Genomic DNA, 11,567 nt, shown 5'->3' with positions numbered 1-11,567 from the left:
ACTGCAGTTTTAACCACTAACTGGATCTTAGCTGTTTTTGATGTAACCCCAAATGTACAATTTATCACACCAGCTATGAAGGTGACCAGAGCTTTCTTGTCTATATAAATCCTGTCAGAAACCTGTCTTTCCACCTCCTGAGCAACCGCTCTCTTTGACTCAATCCTGCTGGACTCTGTGCCTTGTCCTCTCACCACCCTCACAGCTTCTGCATAAGAAAGTCCTCCCTCAGCCCTCACCTTTTGGACCTGTGACTCCTTCCTTAACACCTCACAACCCCCAAACGCCACACTATGATCCCCCCCCCCCCCCCCCCCCCCCCCCCCCCCCCCCCCACACACACACACACACACACACATATCTTGCACACCTCCTTTCCTCCTTACAGTTCTGGGCTGTATGGCCAAACCACTGGCAATTATAACACCTCAGTGGCCTTGGCACATAAGCCCTAACTGGGTAGCTAATAAAACCAAGCAGCACCCTACCTGGCAGAACCTGTCCCTCAAATTCAATCAAAACTGTTTCACTGTCGGTTTTCACTCCTTCTCTTGTTTTCTGCAACCTCTCCACCCTCAGGATCTTCCCCCCTTCCAGATTGTCCTGCAGCTCCTCTGTTGTCATGCATAAGGGCACTCCTGATATCACTCCCTTACAACCACCTGTTCTGCGCTCCCCCACCCTCCCTGACTGAACCACCTTTAGAGTCAGTACCGCTTTCATACTTTTGGCTTTCTCTACCTGATCCTCATGTAAACATGATACCATGAGATTCCCATCAGGTAGAACTTTAGCAAATTTAATCTCTCCGAGCTGTTTACCCAGATCTTTTGTCAGTTTCAGTGGATTTATAGCTTTCATCTTTCTCTGCTCAACCTCCCCAAAGTGTAATATCACCACCAGCTTATTGCCCTCCCTGTGGGTTAAACCTCTCCCGGTTACACTTTCACCTACCTCACTTCTCTGCCTCTTGCGAGTGTATTCTTCTCCCACACTTTCTTGTTGGTTTGGATCTACCCTCTTCTCTCCCTTATCTCCTTCATACTCCATCTCAGCGTCTTTCCAGTCTTGCCCTATCTCAGAGCCCGACCCACTCACAGACCCGCAGTGTCCAGCCATAGATTCTCGGTCCAGATTTCCTGCAACACGGGTAAAGCCTCCCCGACCACGAAAAACGGCTACGGGAGCTCAATTTCAGCCGACTGGTGCAGGGATCAGCTTGTCCTAACACACACGATCGCTTAAATATAACTATATTATCCGCAACTTTATCAAACACAATTTGAATCTCTGCACCAGCATGCACGTCTTCCTCCACCTCCGAAGCCCTTTGAGGTTTTTTTGCGGTTGGCAAGCCAATTATAGGTGCATTACCGCCACCAACTGGACTGGAGTGTGAACGAGAGATTAAGAAGGAACAAAACGAACATAAATAAAACCAAAACAGATCAAAATAAAAAAAATAAATAAAACAGAACACCTGACTAAATTCGCCTATCTAACTCAGTTTCTTTAATATATTTAACAATGTCATTCTGTATTCTGTCTGCAGTTTTACCCAGAAGCCCACGAATGTGAAATCATGATGTTTGGTCTTTTTTAAAGACTGGATGAGATTCTTTCTCTGGGTATCATATTTCTTACAGTATATCAAAACATGTTCCACTGTTTCTAATTGATTGCAGTGAGTGCAGTTTCCATTTGGGTGCTTGCCTATTCTATGCAGACCATAATTGAGACCTGTGTGCCCTATTCTCAGACATGTTAAAATGTTTTTTCTCCTGCGCTTGAATCGTACTTTCCTCCCACCACCCACATATCTTTAATTCTGATGAAAATGTCTTCCTGTATCACTAATATCCCAATATTCCTGCCATGAGTCCTGTGCGTACTTTTTAACGAATGATTTAACTTCAGCCTTACTTAGTGAAACCACCATGTCTACTTGTGTTGTTCGAAGTGATTGTTTTGCCAAAATATCTGCCTGCTCATTCCCCTCCACGCCCACATGAGCAGGTATCCAGATAAACAGTGTAATTATGCCCTTGCTATATATTCTACACATTATCGTGTATAATTCATTAATTATGTCCATTCTGTCTGCTGACTTTCCTGATTTAATGCTTGATAGTGCTGAGAAACTGTCAGAAGCAATGACTGGATTTTGAACATCCTTTTCCTCTACCCACTGTAATGCCAACATTATTGCCAATAGTTCTGTAGTGTATACTGCTAGGTGATCTGTAACCCTTTTCCTGATATATGTGTCACTTGCTGGAATATACACTGCTGTCCCTGCACGTCCTGTCTCTGGGTCTTTTGATCCGTCTGTAAAAATAAATACTGAGTTTGAAAATTCTTGGTCAAGAAAGTTTTGAACTATATACCATACTGAATGTTTAACTGATTTTCCCTTCAGAATTAGATGAATACTGAGGTCTACTTTTGGCGGAGGGAAAAGCCACAGAGGAATGGATGAAACTGGAACTGTTGGAGCACACTGTAGTTCAGTCAATCCTATTGACTGTGCCTTTGCATTACTACTCCACCCAAAACTATTAAAACTGGTTTCACTATGCTCCCAACAATCCATTAAAATATTTTTGGCAGGATGATCCTCGTCATGTCCCCGGAGACTGACCCAGTATGACATCATCAATTTCACTCTCCTAATCCGCAGAGGCAACTCTCCCATCTCCACCTGCATTGCTGATACTGGCGATGTTTTGAATGCTCCACAGCAAATTCTCAGAGCCTGGGCTTGTATTACATCCAGTTTCTTCAGATGTGACTCTGCTGCTGACATATATGCTATGCACCCATAATCAAATGTTGGCCTCATGAGTGCCCAGTATATTCTCTGCAGGGAAGATCTGCTCGTTCCCCACACCTGCCCTGCCAAACACCGCAGCACATTCAGGATCCTCTTACCTTTACTGACCACTTTATCTATGTGTACATTCCATAATAACTTGTCATCAAACCAGACACCGAGAAATTTAAATTCTTTGACCTGTTCCAGCTGTTGCTCATATAGTTTTAACGAAAGTGGTTTGAAAAACACATCACCTGAGTCTTTGCTATTGACATTCTAAATCCCCATTTTCTTGCCCACTTCTCCACCTCTAATATTGCAGTTTGGATTTTCCCATTTACATGACCTACATTGCGGCCCCTTGCCCACAATGCCCCATCATCTGCATACAGTGATTTCCCTTTATTTCCTTTTATCTTGGCAAAAATATCATTAATCATTATGTTCAATATCAATGGACTGCACACAGTACCTTGTGAAGTTGTGCTAAGTAATACAGCCTCCCTCTCACTTCATTGCTCCATTCTTCCTGCCACTGTTTTTCGAGCCCCTCCTTTATGACACTATAAAACTCTGGTTTGCCTAAAGGCATTTTAACATTTACATTATCTCTCCGGAGCGAGTTCTTTGCGAGCTTGTCAGCTACTTCGTTCCCCCCTACACCTGAATGCGCTGGGACCCAAAGGAACGCTACATCACACACCCCTTTTTCCACCCTGAGCAGGCTTATCAAAACTTCATTTATGAGGTTAGCCCTGGCTTGTGATGGTCTGCTCCTCAAGGCCATCAAGGCAGCAGCTGAATCAGAGCACATTACAACTCTGCCTGGCTTGACTTGCTCAACCCACCATAGTGACCAAATTATTGCCATTATTTCAGAGGCAAACACAGACGTCCCATTTGTCACACGTAAACCTTGATGGACTTGAGGGCCCGCCACATAAAAATGCCACACCCAGTTCTTTGACTGTCTGGGTCCTTAGAACCATCTGTAAAGATTTGCAAATGTGCCCCCCATGTATTGCTTAGGTAGCTTTCGACCTGTGAGCTAGTGATGCCTTTCTTCTGCTTCCAGTCTAACAGTGTTAAGTCTACAATAGGCTCTGGGAGCAGCCACATTGGCACAACTGACCAGAATGTATGTATGTATCAGGCCTTTGTCTTTGTCTAGTCCCACTCTCCCAGCCAATTCTCCAGCTCCAGATAGGAAGTTTCCTTTTTTCCTCCCACCAGAAAACTCCCAATTTTGACGCCTTTCTCTGAGTAGACTTCTTCTTCTTCGACTTCTTCTTCTTCTTCTTCTTCTTCTTCTTCTTCTTCTTCTTCTTCTTTTGGTTTTACGGCAGGTGGCATCCAATGTTATAGGTGCATTACCGCCACCTACCATACAGGAGTGTGAGCCAGAGGTCCCTATTCCCATATTAAAAAAGGTTCAACACCCTAATTCCACTTTTCTGTAATTTTCTTAAAATAATTTCTCTTTGTTTATTGTACTTTTGACACTCACATATAACATGTTCCACTGTTTTATCCCCAACTCCACAGTCATATCTCCCTGTTGGGTGTTTTCCAATTAAATGCATTGTCTTGTTTAACCTGGAGCGACCTAGTCTTAATCTTAATATAAATATTTGTTCCCTGGTTGTTTTGCTTTTGATTTCCATTCTACCAACTTTTTGTTTAATTTCATAAAGAAGTCGGCCTTCGTTGCCTACATCCCAGCACCTATGCCATTCATTCATGATTCTGTTCTTTATTACTGCCTCTGCTTCAGATTTACTAAATGTTATTTCCATAATCCTATTTTGTTTCAGTGCTTGTTTTGCAAGAAAATCTGCAATTTCATTCCCCTCAATACCTCTTATGTGCTGGCACCCACATGAATCTGACTGCTGCCTCTTGCTGGTGTACATTTACATTAAGACACGGTATAACAAAAGCAAATCCAGAACTACCATTCTTTGGTTCCTTTGAAGCATCTGTATTTACTGCCATAAATGATTCATGTGAGGTGTGTAATCTTGTTTTCCTCAATCTCTGCCCAATTTCCTTTCCCTTTTCTCCTTCCCATCTCTTAATGTACCATAAGGTTTTAATAAGCAGAGGTAAAAGCCATATGGGTGTCACTGGGAAAGGTACTGTGGGACAAAAGTTTGTCCCATAAATTCCCATTTCCACTGCCAGACTCCTCACAATCCAAGCATAGCACTCTTTCTTTGATCTTCTACTTTCCCAGCATGGTCTAAGAGCTGCTACAGCAGAGCGATCTTACATGTGACTTTGTAAATGAGAATAATAATTCAACATTATCTGCTTGAATCGTAAATTCAGTAGTGGCTCACCCATTTCCACTTGAACTGCGGCAACTGGAGATGTCTTAATTGCCCCAAAACATAATCTCATCGCCTGATTTTTTCACCTCTGACTCTTTAGGCAGTGACTTAGATGCTGAACCATACACATTACATCAATAATTAATCACTGATCTAATCAGGGAAATATAAAGTGATATATAATATATATATAAAGCAGTTTCCGTTGCTAGGCGCTGCCCAAGTAGCTGCCTGTTGCAGTAGCTCTCTCATTTTTGTCCGTTTCTTGTAATTGTTTTTGTCTCTTTTTGTCATCACCTGATGCTTAGTGGAGAGCCTTGCTTCAACGTTAACTTGTATATTAAATAAGAAATCTTTAATCCAATTAAAAGTTCTTCCATTAACTCCTATTTCTCTTAATTTAACCATTAATCCTTCTTTCCATACCATGTTGTATGCTTTTTCTACATCAGAAAATATAGCCACAACATATTCTTTATTCACTTGTGCTTTCCTAATCTCTGTATCTAGACATATTACTGGATCCATAGTTCCCCTCCCTTTTCCAAATCCACTCTGGTAAGGAGATACTAGACCTTTACTTTCAATATAAAATGTCAACCTGTTGGTAACCATCCTTTCCATGACTTTACAAACATGTGAAGTAAGGGCAATTGGTCTGTAGTTATTAGGGTTGGAAGGGTCCTTCCCTGGTTTAACTATTGGGACAATCACTGCCTCTTTCCAACTTATTGGCAATCTACCCTTTTCCCATATTTTATTACAGATACCTAATATCTTATTTTCCATCTGAATTCCTAAATATTTTAACGTTTCATAACAAATCTGATCTTTCCCCGGAGCTGTTAATCCCGTTCTTGCTAATGCCCTCTTCATTTCTTGTATTGTGAAAGGAGCATCCATCCCACTACCTCTGCTCTCACTTTTCCTTCAAATTCCAGGATATGCTTTTTTAGTTTCATCTCTCCCCCTTTTCCCATCTTCTGTTAAATTATTAGTGCTGTGGATTTTAGTAAATGATTTCACCAAAATTTCAGCTTTGTCCTCATTTGTCACTGCTGTTTCTTCACCAACTTTTAACACTGGATATTGCCATTCTTTCCTAATACCCCTCATCTTTTTAATCATTCCTCAAACACTGCTTATAGGAGTCATACGGCCTATTTGATAACAAAATTTCCTCCAGCGTTCCCTCTTAGCTTGTTTGATCATTTTCCTTGCTTGTGCCCGAGCTTTTTTTTTATATTCAACTAGCTTCTCCATATTATGAGTTCTTTTAAGAACTTTAAATGCTTTGTTTCTTACCTTAATAGCTTTATTGCACTCCTCTGTCCACCATGGGACTGCTACCCTCTCTCTTTGCCTCTGGGTATTGATATTATCGCTGATTTCATTATAATCTCTCTGCATTTTTCATCAACATCTTCAATATCTTGACTTAAATCTAGTGACTTACTTTCCTGTGCACAAACATATTCAAACTTATCTCATTTGGCTTTACTAAATATCCACCTTGCTTCTCTGTCCTCTTCTGTATTTCCTTTATCCATAAGGATTGAACATAGAATTGGATAGTGATCGCTCCCAACTGTTCCCACAGTTCCCACTCACACATCCCTGCCACCCCTTGTGAAACTAGTGTCAAATCTAGTGCTGAACTTTTACCTGTATTTACATCAATCTTTGTTCCCCTTCCATCATTTAAACACACACAATTGAAATCTTCAAGTAGTTGTTGTAATACCTCCCCGTTTGAATCAGTCTTTCCTCCTTCCCACAAGGTGCTATGTGAATTAGAATAGAATAGAATAGAATAGAATAGAAAATACTTTATTTATCCCCGAGGGGAAATTCAGGAGTCACCGTAGCATTGAAGAAAACAAAAGTAAGAAAGAGTATAGACAGTGCAAAAAGGTCCCTAAGAAATTAGATGACGACATCCCGTCCACCACTCGTCCACCACTCTCCAGCCCAGCCAGTCTCCACCTCCACAGGGTCCAGGACTGAGCCTCCCCAGAAGTCTGTTCAGTCTCTGTCTCCTGGATCCTGACTGCTCACAGCAAGCCTTTGAAAAAGTCAAAACTTTGTTGTGTAATGCACCTGTTCTCTCTGCTCCCAGGTTTGATCGTCCTTTTATCCTCCAAGTTGATGCCAGTCACGTGGGGGTGGGGGCAGTACTACTGCAAACTGACGAATTTGGTATTGAGAAACCAGTGAGCTTCTTTTCTAAAAAGTTTAATTCCTACCAACTGAACTACTCCACCATCGAGAAAGAAGCTCTGGCGTTAGTGTGGGAACTGAAGCACTATGAGGTGTATCTTGGATCTGGTGTTGTACCTGTCGTGGTCTTCACCGATCATAACCCCCTCACTTTTCTCAACTCCTTACAGTGTCCTAATCAAAGATGAATTAGATGGTCACTTTTTCTGCAGTCACACTGGCTGGATATCAGGTACATTAAGGGTTCTGACAATGTGGTGGCAGACGCACTGTCTAGAGCACCTTTAGAGTAGATCTAGCCATGTGATTTCTCCCTGTGCTGTTGTCATTGTCTCACCCAACTTGCTTATCTTCCCTTACCACTCTTAATTTGCTCCTAGGTACCAGGTTGCTGAGGTGGGAAGGGGGTGGTGTGGGTTAAGCTGAGATATTGGTAGTCAGTATAGGATGTATTGTCTTGTGTGTAATACAAAAAGGTGAAGTGACTAGGTAAGTTTGTAAATAGTTTGTAAATATGATTTTAAAAAAGGGTTAGTATAAGCTAATTAAAAAAAAAAACACTATTAAAAATTGTTTTGTTAATTGAAAGTTTGATCTTCGGCTGTCGAGGAATTGCTGTGTTCCAGGGTTGGTACCCCGCTTTTATGGGGGAGGGTGTGACGGCCTCCTGCCACTAGGGCTGCTGCAGTTATTTGTTCTCTTGTCTGTGTAATGTGTGTCCTTGCAGGCCCTGTGGGAGGCGTTTTTGAACCTGGGTGGATCCCCCAGGTGCATAAGTTCTGGCCCTCATACGCTTCCTGGGTCGCCCTCTGCCAGCACTACCAGGCTCAGCGTGGCCTGGCTGGGCGCAGTCCTACCTCGTTGCACCTTAATTTCGTTATTGATCTCTTTTGTTAAGTTTAGTTGATTTTGCTTCATTTGAGAATCCTTTTGAATTTATATTTTGTTAATAAATTTATTCCTTTTATTAATTTGAAACCACACGTCTCCGTGTCTTTGTCATGGCCCAGAGCCAGGTCGTGACATTAATTGCGGCCGGAATTTTTGAAAGCGCTGAAAGAGATTATGTGTGATCGTATATAAACGCCCTTTCAAAGATGGAATGACAGCTCTTTCAGCCATCTCCACACCACTGTTGTGTGGTGAAGGAGAGATACAACATGTTGAAAGGATTGGAAAACAAATCTCTTGTAAGAAAGTTATGTACATTTGTTTGTGTGTTCAGTGATGAAAGTTGATATTCTACTGGTAAGTGGCCACTGGCGCTTTTTTCAGCTTCATGCTCCATGGTTGGGTGACACGCTCCGCAACTTCCATCAAAGCCTTGTGTCACACGCCGATTTTGTTGTTTGAAGTAGTGATGTGTCCGTCGTGAACAAGGCGGCTCGAAGAGCTGGCTCTTCAAAGATAACGACCGGGGCCGGCTCCTGATTGGGAGCCAATTCGGGTTTTTTTGGGGGGGGTTCCTGGACTTTGAGGGGTAACAGACACACACAGCAGCTTGTATTTAATATATAAATATTAATTCTTATATCCCAGGCTGCCCAAACAATGCTTAAAAACAACAACAACAACAACAAAAATCTCAACCGTAGAGAATTAAGAAATAAAAAAATAAAAGAAGCCAGCGTAGGAAGCATCTCAACTTGACCAAGGAGAAGAAGGAATGGACTGTTTGCCAGTGGTCAAAGGTCTTCTTTTCCCATAAAAGTAAAGTCAAGGTCCAAGGGTTTGGGGGAAGATGGGTGAGAAACAGAATCCAAGCTGCTTGAGGTCCAGTGTGAAATATCCACAGTCAGTCATGATTTGCGGTGCAATGTCTGGTGCAGGTGTTGGTAAACTCTGCTTCCTTAAATCCAAGGTCACAGCAACAGTCTACCAGAGTGTTTTAGAGGACTTCATGATTCCTTCTGCTGAGAATTTGTATGGAGAGGCAGATTTCTTCTTCCAGCAGGACCTGGCCCCTGCCCATACCACCAGAAGTACCAAAACCTGGTTTGATGCCCGTACCATCTCAGTGCTTGACTGGTCAGTCAACTCGCTGGACCTAAACCCCATTAAGAATCTGTGGGGTATTATCAAGAGGAAAATGAGGGGCACCAGACCCAAAAACAAAGAAGAGCTGACAGCAAGCATCAAGGAAGTCTGGGCTTCCATAACTCCCAGGCAATGCCATGGGCTGATTGCATATATATATATATATATATATATATATATATATATATATATATATATATATATATATATATATACATACATATATATATATATATATATATATATATATATATATATATATATATATATATATATATATATATATATATATATATATAAATTAATATTCGTCCATATTAGAAAAATCGTAAAAAATGAAGTGAAACCTGTTTTTCCAAAATCTTTGCTGTAGTACAGAGTGAAGGGGATGCTTGATCACCATGGTGACTTGGATGTCAATACAACTAACAAAATCTAAGTTATTAAAGATTGAAGAGTCATAACCTATCAATTAATACTTGTCCATAAAAGAAAAACAATATAAATATAGTGAAACCAATTTTCCAAAATCTTTGCTGTAGTACAGAGGGAAGGGGATGCCTGATCACCTGGGTGACTTTGGTGTCAATACAACCAACAAATGTTAAGTGATTAAAGTTTTTAAAAGTCATAACATATAAATAAAGATCTGCTCATTTTATGAAAATCATAGAAAATACAGCAAAACCTATTTTTCTATCGTCTTTGCTGTAGTACACAGTGAAGGACATGGTTGATCACCAGGGTGACTTTGGTGTCAATACAGACAACAAAATTATTGTTTTTAAAGACTGGAGAGTCATAACCTATTTATTAAGTAAAATTTGTCCATATTAGATAATCGTATAAAAAAAACAGTGAAACCTACTTATATAAAATCTTTGCTGTAGTACAGAGTGAAGAAGATGCTTGATCACCAGGGTGACTTTGGTGTCATTACAGTCAACAAAAGTTAAGTGATTAAAGTTTTTAAGAGTCATAATCTGAAAATTAATATTTGTCCATATTAAAAAAAAATCATATAAAATACAGTGAAACCTATTTTTTCCCCCAAAATCTTTGCTGTAGTTCAGAGCAAAGGAGGTGCTTGATTACCAGGGTGACTTAGGAGTCAATAACACAATTCAAATTTAAGTTATTAAAGATTTAAGAGTCATAACCTGCTTATTTATATTAGTCCATATTAGAAAAATCATATAAAATTCAGTGAAACTTTTACATCTAAATTCTATGCTGCAGTATCAAGTATTTGAGATTTTTGATCATCAGGCCCAGTTTTAGAAATGATTTTAAAATTTTATTGATCACTTTTAAAGCTCTCACAGGACTTGTAGGACAGGACAGAATTTCTGGGCTTTTAATTAAATTCGAGCCAGCTCACAGCCTCAGATCCTCTGGCGAAGGTCTCCTGGTCGTTCCAAAGTCGAAGCTCAAACTAAAGGTGACGGAGCTTTCTCTGTCAGAGCTCCTCGACTTTGGGATGACCTACTAGTGGAGATAAGGCATGCAGAGTCTGTTGCTTCTTTTAAATCACTTTTAAAAACCCACTTTTATAGGCTGGCTTATATGTGATGCCGTCTTTCATCTTTCTGCTCTCTTATTTTGCCTTTATTGTCCTTTCTCTATTCTTATTGTTCTTACCTTTTTAAGTCCACCTTCTTTTATTTATATGTATTTATTTATTCTATTTTATTTTGACATTATTGTAAATACCCTCTTCTAATCCTGATTTAACCTAACTTATGATTCACTCTTGTTTCACTTTTACCCTTTTCACTTATACCCTTTAGGCCTTTAATTGTTTTATCTTGTGGTCATATCTTTGCTTAATTTCATTATTCTTTCATTATTTTCTTCATCCATCCATCCATCCATTTTCTACCGCTTATCCGGGGTCGGGTCGCGGGGGCAGCAGCCTAAGCAGGGAAGCCCAGACTTCCCTCTCTCTAGCCACTTTGTCCAGCTCTTCCGTGGGGATCCCAAGACGTTCCCAGGCCAGCCGAGAGATGTAATCTCCCCAGCGTGTCCTGGGTCTGCCCCAGGGTCTCCTCCCGGTGGGACATGCCCTGAACACCTCACCAGGGAGGCGTCCGGGAGGCATCCTGGTCAGATGCCCGAGCCACCTCATCTGGCTCCTCTCAACGCGGAGGAGTAGCGGCTCT

Source organism: Halichoeres trimaculatus, unplaced genomic scaffold (assembly GCF_033239565.1).
Source record: "Halichoeres trimaculatus isolate MK-OKI-2021-1 unplaced genomic scaffold, fHalTri1.1 fHalTri1_scaffold_5, whole genome shotgun sequence".
Lineage (NCBI taxonomy): Eukaryota > Metazoa > Chordata > Actinopteri > Labriformes > Labridae > Halichoeres > Halichoeres trimaculatus.
This window is presented reverse-complemented; position numbering follows the sequence as displayed.